We start from the raw sequence: 21,743 nt of genomic DNA, 5'->3' as shown, positions 1-21,743 counted from the left end.
ACAGTGTTGAACCTTGAGTTTGAGTTTATCTAGCTTGCCTAGTTGCCCCGGCCCCGCGATTTTAAAATTATAATCAAGGCCCCACAGTTCTTAAATGATATTTTATACTGTTCAGAGATTAGTTAGTTTGGATAATATGTAATGTGACTGTTATTTATTTTGCCCGGGGCCCCGCAAATCCTAGCGCCGTTCCTGACTACGATAACAATGATGACTTTCGACTGTCAGTCGTCGCATGAAAAACTCGTTTAGATAATTCAGTCTGTTCGATTTTTTCTTTGTGATAGCTTTATCGACAGTGCTTATGTGTAAAAAAAACTGAGTTAAAATGAGTCAAAAACGAAAGAAACCTGAAGTTGGTACTAGTAGTAGGTACTCTTCTTAATTATATTATAGTATTAAACCTAAAATTTCAACAATCAATGAACCGCCCAATCCTCAAAAATTCTTCGGTTCACTGTCATATTATAATATATATAACAGGGACGGATTGGCCCACCGGGAAATTGGAAAATTCCCGGTGGGCCGCTGTCTACATTTATAATTCAATATTATTTACTATAATATTGTAATATAATTATCTCGTCAGGAGATTCAAAAATAAAAATGAACTCTTCTTTTAGTGCCGGTTCTTTTGGTTATAGCAGTAATAAATAAAAGTAAGTATTAACTTATAGGACTATATATGCGTATATATGCCACCAGTCCCTAAAATATGCAAACTTTCGTACTACACACATAGTTCCAAATCAGTCAAATCTAAATTATACATAGTACCTATCAAAATAATAATATGTATTTACAATAAATAATTTTATTTAAATAAAGTAGAACCTCTATTTAACGAATTTAAAGGTTCTTTAAAAAAATTTGTGAAATAGAATATTTGTTGAATAAAAATTGTTTTTTTTATATAAAACTCATTTTAGTGTACAAAATGCATGAAAATAATTGTTATTAATATAATTTTATAAGCATTCAAAGTTTGAGTTTTGACAACATATTATGTAAAAATCACGAAAATTCACAAATTATTTTAAGCTAGAAATTCATAAAAAATGTTATTTTTAAATCTAAGATTTCAAAATTTAATACAAGATTCCTTACAAGTTTGTCAATCTTTATCACCAATAAAAAGTCTACCGGAAATTCAAATTAAATTTTTATGAGCATTTGAAATTTAAATGTTTACAACATTGGATTTTCACTGGATTTCACATTTAGCGATTTTCTTATTTTGGTGTAACTCTAAAAGTCTAAAACAAATGACCGCAGATACTTGAAATGTTCACTGAATGTTTATATTATAGGCATTTTCTATATTTGATAAAACTTTCAAAATATTTTGATTTGTTTTGAGCTGTTTACTGACATTTTAATTTTTCAACTTTTTTAGTTTTTTTTTTCTATAAATATCGATAAAAATTTATTTGTTCGGTAGAAAAGCTTAAAAATTTAATACAAAGCTTCTAACACATTTTTTCAATAGCAGTTGAAAAATAAAATAAATTCATAGTCACAATTCTTATTTACAAGCATTCAGATTTTGAATTTTGACAACATCGTCAATTCGCAAATTACTTTAAACTATAAATTCATAAAAATTTTCCTTTTTAAATCTAAGATTTGAAATTTTTTAATAATCTATAATATATCCTAGACAGATAAACCGTCTTCGCTCAGAATCGTTTTTCGTATACAATGATATAATATCATTGGATTCAAATTTAATTCCATCCATTACAGTAACCCACTTGTATTCTACTGTACAGCAGAGTGACATCCACGACTTACACGCTTTTTTAAATATGAAATTATTTTTGTTAGATATTGTCAAGGAATCTGGTAAAACATTAGATCCTTCAACCGTTGGAAGTTGTTTGATTGAAACATTAAATACAACTGCAGTATGTATTAAATTGATTAGTTGTGTGAATTGAAACCAATTAATTAATAAAAAAAAAAACCTTAACGTTTACCCTTGATACCTATTTGTTTGCACACTTTAAATAAATGTTTTATATTATACAAAATATGTTTAAAATTTGTAATAATAAAAATAAAGAGCTAATTTGAATTTTAAAATATTGTTTTATAATAAATTACTAAAAATTTTAGTAAGTTTATAATATATTGGTCAATACAAATGGGTCTCCGTGTACCGTGTTTATAATTTCCCGGGCCGAATTTTGATCCCAATCCGTCCCTGATATATAACATTATAATATGGTGATAATAAATAAAAATGATTATTTAAAAATTAGTTTTAATTGTTTACTTGTGTGTAATTATCAAGCCCCCCTCTAAACAAAAATTTTTGTGCTCACCTGCCTTCAAAGCCTATGCACAACATTCTATCGTATAATGGCTATTTTTCTGTTATTCCTCAGACTATTTACCACGGATGGTAAGAATATCTTCTTAACTGGAGGACTATGGACTTTCCCCGCAAAAATATCCAGGGCGTCTGCCTTCTGAAATAGAAGTTTTAACATACGATCGAGAGATTTTCAAGAATCTTGACCGCCTTGGTTAATGTTTCCAGGCCTTGTGCTTCATCACTAGGCTGGGATACCTAGCTTGTTGTCCTCGAAGGGGATCTGGTTTTGGTGATCCTAGCCACTGTGAATCAGAGCCTATTTGTGATCCTTTTTTGTTTTTTTCATTTCCACGTCCGTTATCTCTGGAATCCCACTGATTCAAGTTTCTTCTTTTGACTGCCCAATGACCAAACATTTTTATGAATTTAAATCTACTAATTTTTTTAATTTAAAAATCTCCCTTTGCTTATTTTAAAAAATGTTCTTTATTAATTATTGAAGTTATAATTATAAGTTATTAATACGATGTTTAAGTGAATGATACATTTTTTATATAAATAACAGTTTTTAATCTCTTCAAAATATCGATAAATTGAAAAATATTTGTATGGACATTATAAAACATCGCATTGAGCTTAAAATAAAAAGCTTCACAATTATCAATTTAAAAAAAAAATTGTAATGTTAAGTATTTTGTTCCATTCTTTTATTGATGGTAGGAAACAATTTGTTAAAATTCATAGTGTTTCTTCTGATATAGGTACTTCCCATTTCATCTAGTGTCCCTCAAGGTGGCCCCATCTCTCTTCTCTTCTGTTCTCTATATTCATAAATAGTATTAACCATTCTTTAAAACATGTACGGCGCTCTTGATCTTGGTTTTGTTCTCTGGACAACGCTTAGCCCTAATTTACATATTGAGCATGTCTGCTATAAGTCACTAAAAATCTTAAGTTTTATTAAACGCATAACAATAGAGTTCAAACTAGCGTCTTCTCTTAAGGCCCTGTCCTGTTCACTCGTTAGGCCTGTCCGTGAATACGGCTCTATCATCTGGGACCCTAATATTGCTCAGAACCCAATAATGCTTGAGCAAGTTCAAAATAAATTTTTGAAATATGTTAGTCATATAGGTACTCAAAATTGAATGTCCTCCTCATGATTATTTGCCTGTAATCAAGTAATCTCAAAATTGATTCACTGGCTGATCGTAGACGTGCTGTTAACCTTAAATTTGTATCTAAATTATTAACTGAACAGATTTACTCACCGCATCTGGTGTCTCTAATTCGTTTAAATGTCACCCTTCACTCCACTCGTCAGCATACAACTTTTAATTTACCTACCTCCTCCATTAATTACGGTTTAAATGAACCACTTCAGCGCTGTACATTGCCAATTGAGTCTCCTCCTTTTCAATTTATTAACCTAATCAAGTATTCTCATTATCTGTAATCACATTTCTAATTTTCATTGTATTAATATTAAATGTAATTTGGACTCACTCGCGTATTGTATGCTAAATAAATATAAAAGATAATATACAAAACAAATTAATTCATCAATCTATACTTATATATTGACAGCTCAAATGATTTGAAATAGCTCCAAAATTTTAGTTCATAAGGTAGATATACTGGCCAATGATATTTAAAATAATTAATTATTTTAATCGTTTTTGTAAATTTATTTTCATTTGTCTTTAAATTTATTTTATCAATAACCTACCTTTGAATGAAACAGAATTATGTACTCCGTTTTATAGAAAAAAATTAGATTTGTACCTATGTTATGTGTAACTATAGTATTAAAATTCTACATTTTATAAATAATAACTATTAATAATAGCACAAAACTTTACACATTTATATATATATACAATTATATAAAGTAACTACCTACTTTCTATTAGATATTTACATTATAGTTATTAGGTACTGTTTATTTTTTTATAAATTGTATATTTTTTTAATGTAAATTGATTTAAATGAATTGTTTTAAATTAAAATGTTATATGACACAAACTATGTGATTAATAATGTTTCACTTAAACATATATCTTTTTTTCTGTAATTAGTATTATATTTTAAGGATTAAAACTAAATTCATGCTATTACGCAATTTTAAAATAATATTTAGGTACATACCTACACATATGACGTATATAAATTGAGAATAAAAATAGTTATTATAATATTATCTTTGAAAATATAATACCATTCATCATTAATTCATATAAAAATGTGTATGTATGATTTTTTTGATATATTCTCTTACAAGATGAGTGACCACACTGAAAATGTTTGTATACATATGAGCATAGAATGTAATATGCTGTAATATATTTTATATATGCATATAATATAATGTAAGCATAGACTATTGGATATATTTAAATGGGTATGTGTTGTACCTGTTTACCTATAATAGGTCATAGTTGCTTGAAAGCATTATTATATTCGTTCATTAGTTCAATGGAGAATATTGAAATGTTGAAATGATTAAGAAAGTTAGAAAAATTTGATTTATTTGTATAGGAATACATTTGAGTTTGAATCTTAACAAATTAGGTATGAAACATATTCTCAATTTTAATTGAATTAAAATTTGGTATATTTTTAAAATATATCATATAAAATAAACACTGGTTAAATAATGATTCATCTATAACTGTAAGAATTTATATCAACTAATAAAACAAGGCCAATTCATGATATAAATTATGTTTTAAAGTTAACTACAAATTCATGTAAATGATGTATGACAAATACTTATACCTAACCATGATATTATATTATATAATATGCAAAGAAGTAAACACTACCTAGTACCTACTATAGGTAGGTAACTACAAATAACAATATTAGTCACTTATACATGAAAGAGTAAAAATAAATACTTATATTTAATGAAATTACCTAATTATTAATGATACAATTTTAATACAAACTTTAGAACATTTGATCGATAAGAAATAAACATGTATATATTATATGTGTAGGTAGGTGCCTAACATTGTAGTAATATTAGTAATAGTTTTAAAATATAAAAAAATCAATGCTGTAAAATTATTCAATTCTAACTTCCTCACTTTTTATTATGTATAAGTTTACAACTCAGTTTAATTTGTTTATTTTATGTATATTATATATAATACTATTATAGATTTTTAAATAAATTACAATCTATAACACTAGACTACTAGTGTGAAAATATTGTTACTTGTGTTAATCAATCATAAAAATATATTATCAACCAATGTTGTTCATTATTGTTAATAAAACTTGTATGGAAAATGATTAGTGATTATATGTTGCAGTTGACTTAATTAACTTTAACATCTTTATACAATACAATTGTAAGCTTAACAATAATAAATCCCAGATAATTAATATAGAACAATACATACTATTACAAATAATATTTAATTAAGCTGTTGCTGTTGTAAAAAATAAATTGTTTATTCTACTTTATGATGTTTAAAAATAATAGTTTATCAGTTGACTTAACCACTAAAATAGCTGCAGATTTTTAGACAAATTATATTCCATTATCAATTACATTTTACTCTAAATGGAGCAATAAACTGTAATTTTAAATTTCTTATAAATTGTTTTTAGAGAACTTTAAAAATCTTAAAAATACAAATTCAAACATTTTTTTACATGTAATTTTAAATGTCAATAAAATAAGATGTTTAAATAAAAAATAATGATTTTAGTTATTATTGTTATTCAAGAAAAAATTAATTTTAGAAACTTCAATATTTTTTTACATTAAGTATATTATATTATTTACTTGACACAGTTAAATCATTAATGTATTAAGATTAATTTTAGTACTACAATCTTAAAAAAAAATATATTATAAATGAAATAATATAATAATGATATATTTACTATAAAACATACCCGAAAACATGTGCAAAAATTACTTTTACTGTTGATTTTATAATATGATATTATAATATATTATAAAATCAATGGTTAAACCTGCCATAATAATTTAAATACATAATGAAATATCCTCTAAAGTATAAACTGACAGATCATCTCTGCTCAGGATTGTTGTTTGTTGAATGCAATTCAATTATTTAATTTATTATTATTGAAATTGTTTGCTAGCATAGTTCACAAGCACTATAGTCTATGGATTTAACATTATAAATGTAAACACTAAAATATTCAAAAAATAGCCTCTTTAGTGGAAAATATTATGGGATGCCTAGTGGACTGCATCCTCCCCTGAAATTATAGTCATGAGTCATGACTGTTAAATATATAGTAGCTTCTTGGTGCAAGGTAATTTATTAGTTACTATATATTATAGCCCGCCCCAAAAGTTATTTTTATACACGCCACCGAGTCTTCTATATTGGCTGATTTATATAGTAAAGATTGTGGATTTTAATGCATTTTCATATTTATTATAGTTGATTGTATGATATGCTAAAATAATAAGTGAGAACAGAAGTTATTTCATAGCATAAAAATTTACACTATGAAACTTTTATGGAATATAATTTGAATATTTCAAAATTTAATCATTCTTTAAAGGGCTTTGTAATGATTTAAATGTACATCTCTGGTTTTTATAGGCATTTTTGAAATGATTACTATTGTAATAGGAAAATGATATATTATATTTTTAATGTTTCAATAATATCTAAATAAATTAAAAGGTATATTTACTAATCGCAAGGATATTTGGGAATTTATTTATCTCTTATAGATTAAAACTGCAAATCAAAAACAAATGATTTAAGTACTTTTCTTTTTACTGAATAAAAATAAAACATATTATTTGTTGATTTTTATTTTTTTTTGAACAATAATTTTCAACATTCCATTAGCCTTAATTTAAGAGAAATGGCTATACATTTTTTCAGTTCGTTTTCCAATAAATTAAAAATCTCAATTGTATATCGATGGATGGCCCAGCCAATTCGTCCAATTTTGTAGGCTGAAAATGAACAACAACCAAAACCAACCTGCAAAAATTAATTAATTTTTTATTATTCTCTACAATCAACAGAAAGCTAAGTTAGTAATAAACAGTCAACATTTTTTTATGTACATTCATACCAATTTAATAACATGAGAATACAAATTACAAACAGTCAACAGGTCATAGATATTATTAGAGACAGTTTTTTTTCTTGTGGTATTCCCACATTGCCACATCGGCGTAAGCAATTTGCACAATACTTGTCCCCACTCCCCATGCAATGATTTAGATATCTAAATAAATTTCTTTTATGATATAACTAAACTTTTTTTTGTATTTTATGCTCCCTTGGTAATAAATATTTAATATTACCTTGTTTAACAGACACTAAATAATAAGTAATAGGCAACCGTTATTGTTGTTATGTAATAAATTTCATAATGTTCAAAAGAAAAACAGTGATCCCAATTCCCAATAAGATATAATATACGACATAATATTAGTTTCACATTTAGAGCTAGTATTTAAATTTATTTCCGAAAAAATAAGTTTGGCAGTGTATTGTTTAAATGAATTTCAAATAATAAATAATTATATATATTACACAATATGTATTTTAGATAGAGGGGTTTATTATTTACTAGGTACTTTGATTTAATATTAATTACTAATATTATGAATTTTAACAAATCCAGTGCAATATTTGCCTATTATTATACTTAGTACTTTTCAATTTTGCTATTTGCTACCACGTGATACATTAAACATAAAATATTCATCAGCAATATTAATAATTCTTTAAAATATTTATTTTTCATATTTAAAAATTTTTATTTTATTTTTTATTCTTATAATTTTTTTAAATGTTTAAAAACAATATGTATTTTTATTCCTTATTCCAATGCAAAATATTATTTGGAGTACTTTGATATACCAGGATTTTGAACGAGTAATTACAAATGTATTGGTTGAAAAGATTTGATGTTATGATGGTAAACAGCTATATAATTATACATTAAAAAATGTTGATATAACCTACCTATAACTTATTATTTATTATAATGTAAAAAACCATAAGTTGATGATAGTTTTGAGTTTGAGTACCTCACCTCTATAATTATGGTTTTGCAATTTTGAATGCATAATTTTTGATCCCTTTGAGAAAACATTTAAGCCCATTTTAGTATTTATCTACCGTAAATAAAAATAATTAATGGTTTTATTTTGCGTATAAACATCAACATTGAATATGTAATTGATATTATCAAACTTTCCTACTTTTTTAATTATTTATTTTTCTGACTTAGACGAAAAAAAAATTTTAAATATTAATTTATATACTGTTATCATATTGTTATATATATATATATATATATATATATATATATATATATACAGTGAAAACTATAACGAATCTGAAGGGACTATGTGATTTCTTTCGTTATTGAACGTTTTTGTAATAGAGAGTAATCATATCGTCTTAAATGTAATAATGACAAATTATTTTTGTTCATTATTTTGATTTATAGGCATATCAAAATTCTATTTTTAACTTCTGTTTTTAAGACATTGATTTTCACCCGATATTTCATATTATAATGTTTAAAACTCTATGAACCGCCCTCCATAATAATGTTACCTTTTATTTTCATAAGAAGTCAATTCACATTAAATTTTAAACTAGTGGAGTTAAACGTGATCTGCTGAACGTAAAATTTTCTATGTTATGCACTTGTAAGACAGAGACAATACATGCGGGTGAAGCATCCTCTAAATCAATTTTCAAGTATTCTGGTGATATCAAGAACTGATGTTACATTGCTATGAATATGCCTCGCTCTCATAATCATACATCATAAATTAAGTCATTATAATTAAGCATTATTTTCTAAATAAAAAGCCTCAGTGATAAATTAGATAATAATGTTACCTTTAATTTTTATAAGAGGTCAATTCACTCTAAATTTTAAGTTCACGGAGCTAAATTGGAACTACTGAGCGTAAAATTTGTTATGTATGACATAAACAACACATGCCGATGTGGTGTCCTCATAAGAGGAAAAGTAAACATGGTATCTCATTCTAGGGCAATGGCCATTATATTTATGGTTTTGAGTGACAGTATCCCCACAACAATGAATAAAGAATTATTTTTTTTAATATTCTTAACAATCAACAGAAGTTGTTAGCTATACATTTTCAAAATTTTGTTATTGAACATTCATATAAATTTAATAACATGACAATACAAATAGTCAACAGATCACAGACATTACCAAGGACTTATTTTTATTTTTATGATATTTCCTTAAAAAGGATAACTGATTGCATTATTCTTATCCCTATACAATGATTTAGGTACCTACCTAAGTAAGTTCTTTTTAGGATACAATTTTTATTTAAATTGATTCCTATTTTTTGTTTTTTTAGATTAAAACTGTTTACAACACAGAGGCATTTTAAAGAAAAATATTTAAAGTAATAATGTTTATCATAATTTAAAATTTTAAGTTTTTACTATTTTTGTCATTATTCTTTTTTAAAATATTTAAGACAAATTTATTCCTTATTTCAATACAAAATATTTTTTAGAGTAGGTACTTTAATAACCTATATTTTGGACAAGTAATTAAAAGCTTATAAGTTGAAAAGATTTGAAGAGTAGAGTATGATGTATACAGCTAAACAAGTATATGTTACAAAATGTTTGTCTACTAATCCGTCTAATCCACTCATCCAAATTTTAAATGCCTACCTACCAACATATAACTTTAATAATATTATAACTAGTATTAAAAAAAAAAAAAATGAATCTTCTTTTAATTCAATTTTTGCATACCAATATACTTCAATAAAAATTATGATTTGGAATAAAAAATAAAAGATGTGTGTGGTCATTAAAAATATAAAAAAACATAATTGTTTTCCAACAATTTTATTTTGTAACCACTCAAAATTTTGTAAAAGAAATAGTTTTAAAATTTTTGGTTTCCCAAAATAATAAAATACTATTTAGCTTTTGCTCAAAATATACTGGCCTTGTGGTATGGCATGGATGTTACAAGAAATGAAACTTACTTTACTCAATGTATTTGTTGGACCCGCTCCCAGTTCCAGCAATGGTTCTTGTAAAATAACTTGTTCCAACCTTGGTAACTACTAACTAGAACTTTAGCGCATTCTATTTCTATTTGCCAATTTTTCTTGACTAAAAATAATAATTTTAAAAACCATTAGTTAATGAGAGTCTTGATTTTGATTACCTCTATAATTTCTCATGATAATGAACTAACATATTTTTCATAATTTGTTGCAAATTTTGGAAGCATGCAACTTTAAATTATCTTCTTAATATCACGTTTCTAATCGAAGCCACAAATTGTTCAATCCGAAATTCCTCCATATTCTACCATAAATAAAAATATTAACAGTTTAATTTTATGTATGTACAACAAAATTGAATATGGCTTTTGTGGTTAGTACTAAAATCAGTGTCGGCCTGGCCATGGCCGCTAGGCCGCAAACACGTCCGGGGCCCCCGACTGTATTTGTGTTGAGGGGCCCCGATATTACTAAAAATATAATATTTCACTACTTATAAGCATTTTTTATCATTTTTATTTAATAACATGTTTGGGGGCCCTTCTGAAGAAATGCATCCGGGGCCCATTAAGTACCAGGCCGACACTGACTAAAACATTACGAAGAAAACTTGGTATTTAACAATATTGTTTCATAAACACAAAACTCATATCCAAGCTACTACATTTTAGTAATAAATAAAAATAATAATAATTTACAAGATGTTGAACTTTGGGTAATATCTTGTATTCAGAGTTTATACTTTAAATTCATAACAAATTAGTAATAGTTTGTAAAGGATCAATAGATGTGTTATATTTGAATTCAATGATGAGTCATTGCAAATGGTAAATGTTTCTGAGTAGAGTTGTTGGGTCATCCCAAAATACTTGCATAATTAAATAATTTAAAAAAGAATTAATAGAATCAAAAATATCTTATAGCAATAAATAGTGTTACTACCTGTAAACTCTTTTTTATTAATGGTAAACTTATGGGATATCTTATAAGTTATATAAAAATGTCTAATGTTGGCCAATGAAAAAAATAACTAATAATAACTTCTAATTGAAAAATAATTTGCTAATTTTTTGCATTTTGATGAACTTTGTCAAAATTTGAAGTTTAAATGAATATAAAAACACTTGTGACTATATAATATTATTAATACCTTTAACTACTATTAATTATTTAACTTTCACTAATTATCAATATTGATGGATTAATATTAATTACTAAAATTGTATTATTACCATAGCTGCCATATCTAAGTCCATTAACATGGACCTTTCATCCTTAGACACAAAGCTAAATAACTTAAAAACTACTCTTCCATTTTATGATTTGGACACGATAACATTTTCAAAATTAAACTTGAAAATATACATTTTTATATTATATTTATCATATTAAATATAAATGTAAATATTGTAAAATTTAATGTAGCCATATACAAATATATAGTACACATTTCTTATTGTAACTTGTATACAATTCTATAAATTATTTTAAATAAAAATATATCATATTCTTAACGTATTTTACATGCTCGAGAAATTTTTTAAGGATTTTTTAGGGCATATAATCATCATATTTAAACTTTTAAAAACTCAAAAATCTACTCTTTAGTTATAACTATATGATAATTTATAAATTATAAAATTTTTTTTTTTCTGAATGTGAATATAGAAATACAGAGAAAAATAGAGTAAGTAACAAGTTTCAGATTCTATAATAATTAATAAATAATAAGGCGTAATTCATGAATGACCAAGTAAAGGAATCACTCTAATTTTAAATCAACCAAAAACTGAAATAATTATTGATACAATTTATTGTTTTTAAAGCTATCTAATACTTATAAAGAAGAAAAAAGTAAATTCAGATTATTTATGTAATGCAGGTACTACTGGTACTAGACACTAATGTAAATTATTCAGATAGGTAGGTAGTTAATTAAAACACAGAGAATATATTATATAAATGATAAAAAATCTTACTTGAAATGTTGAGTTCAGAATGTCCAATGTCGATAATATTATACATGTGTAGTAAAATATAAATAAGAATCGAAAAAGAAGTAAACAAAGTAAAGAAAATGTAATTTCGTTAATACTTATTACCAAGGACTAAGATTCGTGTAAGTCCTTGGTCCAAGCTTATTAATAATGTCATTACCATATTATTAATACAATTATTACAATAATACTTCAATAGGTACGTGGTACGTCTTATGATAGTTAATACTTATTATCAGAATTTAAAGCCATAGACTTCCGTTATCACTTATCACTCTGACACTCTAAATTCTGATACTGATAATGAAAAATTATTCGAATAATGTTCAAACATAGTTATTCGAATAGTTTTTGTTTATTTTATTTTGGTAAACATATAGTTTGGTATAATTTAAAGCAAGGAACATAATATTTTAAACAATAGTTGGCAGAGCCGTCGAGCCGTGCCGTGGGGGTAGCCTTAGGGGGCATACGCTCCTGGCGCATCGTTTAAAGGGGTGCCAACAATTTTTTTTATATTTTAATTTTTAAGAGGGCGAATATTTTTAATTTTGCCCTGGGCGCCAAATCTTAACGGCACGGCTCTGATAGTTGGCATTGTGTATTAAGTTATACGATTGTTATCTTATTTTTTTAGGAAAAATGCAAAAATATTATAAATAAAAAAATAGATCTATTATAGAGAGAGTGAAAATTTAGATAATCATAATTTAATGATATTATATTATGAATAATATTTCGTAACAATTACAACAATTTTAAATAGTATAGTAGATAATAATAACAACAATGAAAATAAATAATTATAACAAATTTTGAATTTAAATAAATAAGTTTAAGAATAATAAGTATCTAACTAATTATAATTATAATTCAAATATTAACAAATAACAACATACTTAATACTTATAAATTATTACTAGTTTTAACGTTTTAAGTTTAGATATCACATGATCAAACAGATAATTATTACGGATACCTACATGTAGACATCTAGGGGCTTGGTAAGTTCCCACACGAAACATAGCAGGTAAGCGAGTACATATGTGATTAAGTTATATACGTTATTATTTGTCAGTCCTAAATATGAATAAAGTGGGAAGGAAGTTTGTGTTTGGCAAGGCTGAGCATTAACGAATTAAAAGTTAAAATTATAAGCAATTTATATTATAAACATTATTATGTGTCTAAAATTTTTATTTTGAAAATTTTAACTTTAAATTAAGTTAAGTTACTTTTCTTTGCCCAGCCTTGGTGTTTGGTATAATTTTTTTTCGTGTAGGAACTTACGTGTAAGTGTATTTTTTTTCGTGTGGGAACTTACATACGAATATCCAGGGGTAATTTTTACCTGCTATATCTCGTGTGGGAACTTACATTCGCCCGACGGGGTTTTATCGATTCCGCCGTTTTAATATCAATTCCGCCGGCTATCGACTCCGCCGAGCTTTTTTATTTATTGATTCCGCCGGCTATCGATTCCGCCGACTATGTATTTTTAAATCAATTTTTTTAAAGTTTAAATATAAATATTTCAAAAAATAATTCAAACATTTTTGTAAGTAAAATGTATTAAAATAGTAAAATAATGATATAAAATTTATTTAGTTAACGCCAAAAAAGCAAAAATAATATAATTTAGTACAAATAAAATAAATAGGTAATAGTAAATAATAATCAAATGTTCTACAATTTATTTTAAAAACGCCAAAAATGCAAAAATAATATAATTTAGTACAAATAAAATAAATAGGTAACAGTAAATAATAATCAAATGTTCTACAATTTATTTAAAAAACGCCAAAAATGCAAAAATTATTTAGTAAAATAAAATAAATAATAGTAAATAATAATTAAAATGTAATAATGATATTAATTGATTTATTTTTCAGAATAGTGCTTAGATGCCAATTTTATATATTTAAATCTATCAATTTTTTTATTTAAATAGTCTTCAAAAATTGTTTCTACATATTTTTTTTTTTTCATAATTTTTATTTTTAATTATTTTAGTATTATCGAGCCCTCTTATTATTATATATGTATCAGTTTGAATTTTTAAATTTAATACATGCGAAAACAAAAATATATTAGGATGTGCTTTATTGAATTGGGTATTAAGTTTCGAATGAAACGATTCGCAACTATTTGTTGTTCGTTCGGAAGAAATTGAAGAAGATGCCCACATTTTCGGATTAAATTTTGATGTTTCATCAATATAATTATCACATATATAATCGCAGAATTTTTTTAACCTTGGGTCATCAGGAACGACTGACATAAAATCTTCAATAAAGCTCTCATCTTTTACGATCATCTTCATATCACGATCAACATAAATTTTTGCAGTGCACTTTTTATTGACACATTGCCATTTATAGGCGTCTAAATATTTTACGTACGCTTTGTTATAAAATTTAAAACTTTTATATGATATTAATTGATTTTTTCTTTCACTAATAACGATTTCAAAATTCATTTTTAACACGAGGTGTCGAGGTATCTGGTATATGTATAATGCAACACGCGAACAAGACTACAACTGTCACTAAATGTTGATCATTTGGACACAAAACATTGTACAATATTTACTTTTATTTCTAATAATACCGATGTACCTACGTGTAATAAAATATGTCTCTTTTCGATACAATTTTATAGATTATATTGATTAAGATACAACCGACACGATAATATGCGATAGCTATACGTATATTATTATAGAATATGTTAGGGGAGATTAAGACGTTTAGTATAGTTGGAGAATTCAAAATTCAAGTTATATATTTAGGTAATGCTCTAAGACTACGAGTGTTTTTACGAGTGAATTGAAAATTAATTGTATATTAATTTAAGCCTTTTATATTTTGTTTTCATTAAAATAAATAATTTGTAGGGTGTGCTGAATAATATGTTGCACCTCGCATGAGTAAAAGAATTATTATCATTCTATGATAAATAATTTTGACAAGTAATTAGTATAATTATGATTAATGTTTGAAAATTATTCCAATAATAACTGTTTGAAATGATTCGAATAATTTTTTATTTTTATAACAGTGTTTTCGAATTATTCGAATACATTTTTATTTGAATACCTATTTATTCGAATAATTATCTATATACGATTTTGCCCAACTCTGTCCCAAAATGAATGAACGGATGATGAATCACGGTCTTAGAAGATAAGGTCGGATCACTCCACCCCACCATCGAACTTAAGTGTTCCGCTTATTTATGCAAAAACATTTAATATTTTCACCACAATAATAAAGAGCATAGCTGGTTAGACGTTTTTAAAGGTTAGGAATTAATTTAGTTATCACGGCTTAAATTGTGGTTAATACATTATTTACTATTATACATATTTGATATTCTACATATTTATATATTATGCATATTACATCATGATCAATGTGTTTTTAAAATAAACATAATTTGTACAATATAAAACTACGTTTTTATTTTTATAATCCTGAATAGTTGTCCTAACTTGTATGTAAAATTATACAATGGCTAGCAAAATTTGTTTATTGGACTGTAACAAAACTGAAAAACTTTCAGTATTTGTAACACCATAAGATTCAATTTTAAAGCAAGAATGATTGAATGCTTTAAATATTGATCACTTGGAGTACTTGGACACAAATGATGTCATTTTTGAACTACATTTGCGCATTTGCTGGTTAATGCTATTTAAAAACAACAACAAATTATATAGTGGATAAAGTAGGAAATATTGTATGCTCGGTAAGTAAAATAACAACTGCAAGTAAGCAGATTAATTTCACAAGAACATCAATCGATATTTCTTTTTCACATTACTTAATCTTTCAATAACTATTAAATTAAATGTATTTTACATTTTACTTAAAATGTAAAATACACTTTATATAATTATAACATTACATTAATTAATAAAATTTTAGACTGTATTAGTAAAGCCTCGTTTGAAACCAAATGCAGTACCATTTTCAGCTCGTAGACGATTGAAATTTCCTGAGAATAAGGTAGGTGACTAGTTATAATATAACAAGTATAGTGCAAAAATATTTTTAATCTTAACCAATTGTAATAATAGGTGGATGATTTAATTCAATCCTGCAGTGCATCAGCACTCTAGTATACTATTTTGACGAAATATTTTAGTATTTTTTTTTTTTTTGTAGGGTCATGAAATTAATTTCAAGCTAACTTAACAATAAATCTAATAACCCCCAAAAATAAATAAATGCAAATGAAACAACTTCCGAGCCCTAACTACTCACAAAATATCTTGTAAGATGTACTACCACGACTAACCATAATCACACTAGTACTATGAGTATTTTATAATTTATGAAATAATTATAATTTATTTAGTCGTGCACTCGTGCCTAATGCCAAACTTCCATATTGTTCAAATTGGTAAACTAAGCCACCGACGTCTGACACATGGCAAAAAAGACATTAACACTGAGGACTGAGGATTGCGAAAACGGCGAGACGCGTCCTTGTTGAATAAGTTTATCATACAAAATAGAAATATATTATAACGCATAATATATGTGTCTTGCTCAATATATAACACGTTCTACAATCTACAGCATTAAACCTATTAATCATAGTAAAAAAAATTAAATTAGTGCTTAGTAGTAAACAGGCACGTATTTGAGGGGGGCAATGGGGGTGATCATCCAACAAATCGTATAATAATAGTCTATTTTTATAACAGCGAGAAATACATTTCCCGCATAAAAAAAAATTTTAAATTTAAATAATAAAATTACAGTCGTTTTTTTGTAATATTAAAGTATACCGGCACTTATATAGTAGAAATGTATTATGGAGAATTTGGAAAATTCCTAAAAAAAATCCCCTCTCCCCCAAAAAATGAGGACCTTGATTCGTGCCTGGTAGTAAAGGTAATAGTAGGTCGTCGTCAATCACGGGTCGGTTGCATTGCATTATTAGGAAAATACAGATAAGTAATAACAGAGCTTGTGCTAAGGAAATATTAGACCTGTACAACAGTGTACAGTATACATTCTGTTTGTTTTATAGAAATGAAAAAATTTGACACTCGCATATAATAAATAATACATACTCTCATAAATATTAAATTATATTACACGTCATAATGTATGTAAATATTAATAATTTAAATAACAAATTCCTTTAATCTTATTTTAATATGATTTCTTTTTCTTTTTTGTGACAACCTCTTCATTTTTAGTATAACGAATCACTATGTTCAAATTGGTGGTGTTTGTTTGTATAGCATCTGGAAACACATCATTAAAATAATTTACCGTGGTCGGTAAGATGAGGAGTGGCCCTACCATCGTAGATCATAAAATATTAAAATGTACACCCGACCTAATAATTCCGGAAAACGAAATTTTTATGAACTGCACATTTTGTACATAACTGCACATTAGCACAAGCTCTGAGTAATGAATTTATTGGTTAATTTGGCAATTTTTTTATTTTTTGGTGTGGTGGAAATTTTTTTATGATGGACAAGTGTGGAAATGTGGTGGGTACCTATAGATATCTTGTAAATATTTTTGCTCCTCACCAAAAATGAGTTCAACACGCCACTGATGACAGTAATAACACTAATAGTATGAATATTAAGTCTATATAATATCATTAACTTTTTTCGTTGATGTTCTCTTTACAAATCGTTATTTATGTCTTTCTTCAATCTCATTTTCCATTTCTCAAATTCTAATCGTACAAATAATGTATAAATGTTGCAAGATATTTATTTTTTTGTTTTAATGAATAATTATTAGTATTAGAAGTTTAATTTTTTTTTAATTTATTATTTAATTTATGTATAATTTTCAGTAAATATTATTAGTATTCAAATATTTTAAAGTTCTATGTGTCATTAATAATATTAAACATATTATGTATTTTTTCGAATTTTATGCTATTAAATAATTGTTATACTAATAAATAATATGCATATTTTAACTATTTTAATTTAAATTTACAAATAAATAATAAAATATTATATTATAATGAAAATTATGTTATTGTTTTATCAATGTTATCACATTTTATAAGCTGCCAATAAGGGGCTAAATATAGGCAATATTATATACGGACACAAAACTTTTTTTCCTGCAAAGAACTATTCGCCAAAATGTGTACAGTGTTGTCGATCCCACAAATCAGAAATTAGTATTATAACACCAGGCCCTTTTCTACGAGGGGCGGGAGCAAGAGGGAATGTTGCCCTACCTAAATCCAATCGTTGCCATCTCTAAAAATATTAAAAATATTAGAAATGAATATTGTTTTTATTATATAAAATTCCCCCCTCTAAAATTTGGTTTGCCCTTACTGAAAACTTGGTCTGGCTCCGGAATTGGATTTCTAATTGCACAATTTATTGAAAATTCGTTTAATAATAATTGGGATTTATAAAAAATATTTTAAAAAGTGAATAAATGTGAAAATATGAAATAAAGAACATCTAACCAATAAAGCCTAAAAACATTACAAAATTCATAAAATGCAAAAACATTCTAAAATGAGTTCATACACCTTAGTACTTAACTCTATAAGTACTACACCAAACTTTTTATTAAGACATTTTTTTTTTTTAAGCATAATGAGTAATGACCCTTCATAATAAGACAGATCTGTGTTAACAAATAGTTTTATTTACATGTTTTGTCTCTTATTCTACTAAGCATTTTTTAAATCTCGGTTTGTTAAGAAAGTTGTGTTTCACAATAAGCTAAAAAGAATGAATTTTCCTACAAATTCACAGCCCTATACAATATTAATTTAAATCTTTAATTTATTTTATTAATGAATATATTATCAAATAATATTCTCTCTAAAACTTTTTGGGGGCTTAATCACCTAATATTTTTGAGAGATTTACGCTTATTGTGAATATTCAATATCGTAACAATTTAAACTCCAGGCGCTTATAAAAATAATATATTAACTGTGGGATTATTATGCTCAAATGTATTAATAATTTTTTTAATCAAAAGTTTTATGACTTTTATTAAATTTTAAAATGATTGACACAAATAATAAAAATGTTTTATATTCTTAACTACAAAATAGTTTGCGAATTCTATATCGATTCTGACATTTCAATTTCAAACGCACAAAAAAAGTTGTATAATCAGTCAAGTTAGTATAATTTTTTTAATTCTAACCTTGTATTCAATTTTCATGCTTTTTGACTGAATTGGTATATTTTTTATTGTTATGCATTGCGAAACTAATTTAAAAAATATATATGTATTCATTGTTCTGCTTAGAATCTAAAATACTGTACGTCTTTGATATTTTTAAATTTGAGTAATAATTAACTAAAAGCTCGAACCTTGTGTTAAATTTTCAAAAATTTTTCACAAGACGAATGTTTTGACGACAGGAACAAAATAATTTTTGGCACATTGGACCGGTGCCATTAGTTGGTATCATCGTTGAATTTCAATTAATTTAATAATAATCAGACTATATAATTATTATATAGCTCATATTCTAGGAAACATGTATATTGTATAATATATAAATGTAATATCATATATTATTACATTTACATACTTCTACAGGAAATACAAATTTAAATCCTTAAAATTGCTTCCATAGACCAATTATAAGATTACCTATATTGCCAAATAATTTATCTAATTATATTATAGGTAACATTAGTGATCTCACTTTTCATAAAATGAATAATTTAATATAACACATACAATAGTATAAGGTACCTATGATGAACTTATAAATTAATTTATTGAACGATTCCTAGAAAATATTTATACTATTATTTGGTCATTACCTCAAAATAATACGTATATAATATATAGGTATATATAATGAACATTAAACAGTGATACCTCATCATCTTGTATTAGATTTTAATTTGAAAATAATCAACCAAATAAAGTTCATCACAGTTACCTACCTAAATATAGTAGTCATAACTCAGAAGAAATGTTAGCTGTTTGGAAAAAACACATTCGTTGTGTTTACGTTAATATATTACATTTTAGTGAACGACACGAACGTCACTAATTTCTTTAAAAATAGAGTGTGGGCATGAACGAAATTAATATTTTTAGAAGACTAATCAGGCTGTTCAAATTAAATATATTTTTAATTTTTATTATCTAGTAAATAGTATATTTTGTATACTACATTTACATACAATCAAAACAATTTCATATAAACTTGTATCATGTCGATTTTCATAAATTGTCATATATTCTTTATAGGTAGCACACTATGTGGTGTCTCATTTCTGTAGATAATAATTCATTAATTTTTACATTCCTGTGATGATGTTTCTGTAATGATTCAGACATTCCATCAGTTATGATTTCATATTTAAAAATGATCAACGATTGTGTCTTTATTATAGTGTCGAAATGACGAAAAATAGAATTTCAAGATACATTATATTCGTATGATGGATGGACAATTAATATTTAAACAAATTACAAATTGCAATTTACAATGATTAATGACGTATTTAAAAATAATATTATACTGATACAAATACAATACGAATTGAAATTAAATTTTATTTTTATTTGAAACACTCAACAGAACTAAGAAGTAACTGGTGTAATAATAATAGGTAAAGTATATAATAATTAATAAGTAAGACTTCAATATATTTTCAAAAAAATTTCCAGGGGAATATTAAATTTCAGGCCTCTATTATTTGTCTGAAATTTTAAATTGGCAGGTACTCTCACTCTCAAAAATAAAAAAAATTTAATGGAAGACAATTTTATTAAGTTGCATATTTCCGGAAACAGGGATTATGTACCAAAGATCAATTTCTTGTTTTCGACGATTTATCCCAACTACCCAAATACTTACTTATAAAATTATGTAGTATTTTTTTTTTATTCACTTTCTAGAATATAAAATGTTTTCATGTTATAATATAAGCTATTAATACAGTTCATTTACCTAAGATATGAGAATGTTTTTTAGTAATAATAATCTATACAAAAATATATTTTTTAAATTGAGATGAATATAGATTTTAGGTAGATACATATTATAACTGTAACTAGTAGTTAGTACACGTGTCTCGTGTCCAACTATAGTAAAAATAGATAGAAATACCTATCAAATATGTCCAATTAGTAATTTTAAATCTAACATTTTGTACATTTTGTGTATTTTATCTAAATAGCTACAGCTCGACCGTACACGATCCGCTCAGTGGAACGACAAAATTGATAATAAATAATAATATACCTATTAATAATGATATATTTACCATTGAGTGTTCACGAGTTGTGAACGTCGAAAAAAAAATTTAATTTTCATTCCGATTACTGATTAGACATCCCATCGTAGGTATTAGTTTTGTTTAATGTTTCCAAGACGGACG

The 21,743-nt window shown here is 25.6% G+C and overlaps 1 long non-coding RNA gene across 1 annotated transcript; it reads right to left on the bottom strand.

Moving 5' to 3' along the window:
- Nucleotides 1–7,080: 7,080 nt before the first annotated feature.
- Nucleotides 7,081–12,598, bottom strand: LOC107165907 (uncharacterized). The gene is made up of 4 exons (XR_016189457.1): nt 12,350–12,598; nt 10,562–10,674; nt 10,347–10,476; nt 7,081–7,311 (listed from the first exon to the last, which is right to left on the bottom strand). It is a non-coding gene; the product is annotated as an uncharacterized LOC107165907 (long non-coding RNA).
- Between the last annotated feature and the right edge of the window lie 9,145 nt (nt 12,599–21,743).

Source organism: Diuraphis noxia, unplaced genomic scaffold (genome assembly GCF_037042655.1).
Source record: "Diuraphis noxia isolate RWA-SAM2 unplaced genomic scaffold, SU_Dnox_SAM2 contig0001, whole genome shotgun sequence".
NCBI classification, from domain to species: domain Eukaryota; kingdom Metazoa; phylum Arthropoda; class Insecta; order Hemiptera; family Aphididae; genus Diuraphis; species Diuraphis noxia.
This window is presented reverse-complemented; position numbering and strand designations above follow the sequence as displayed.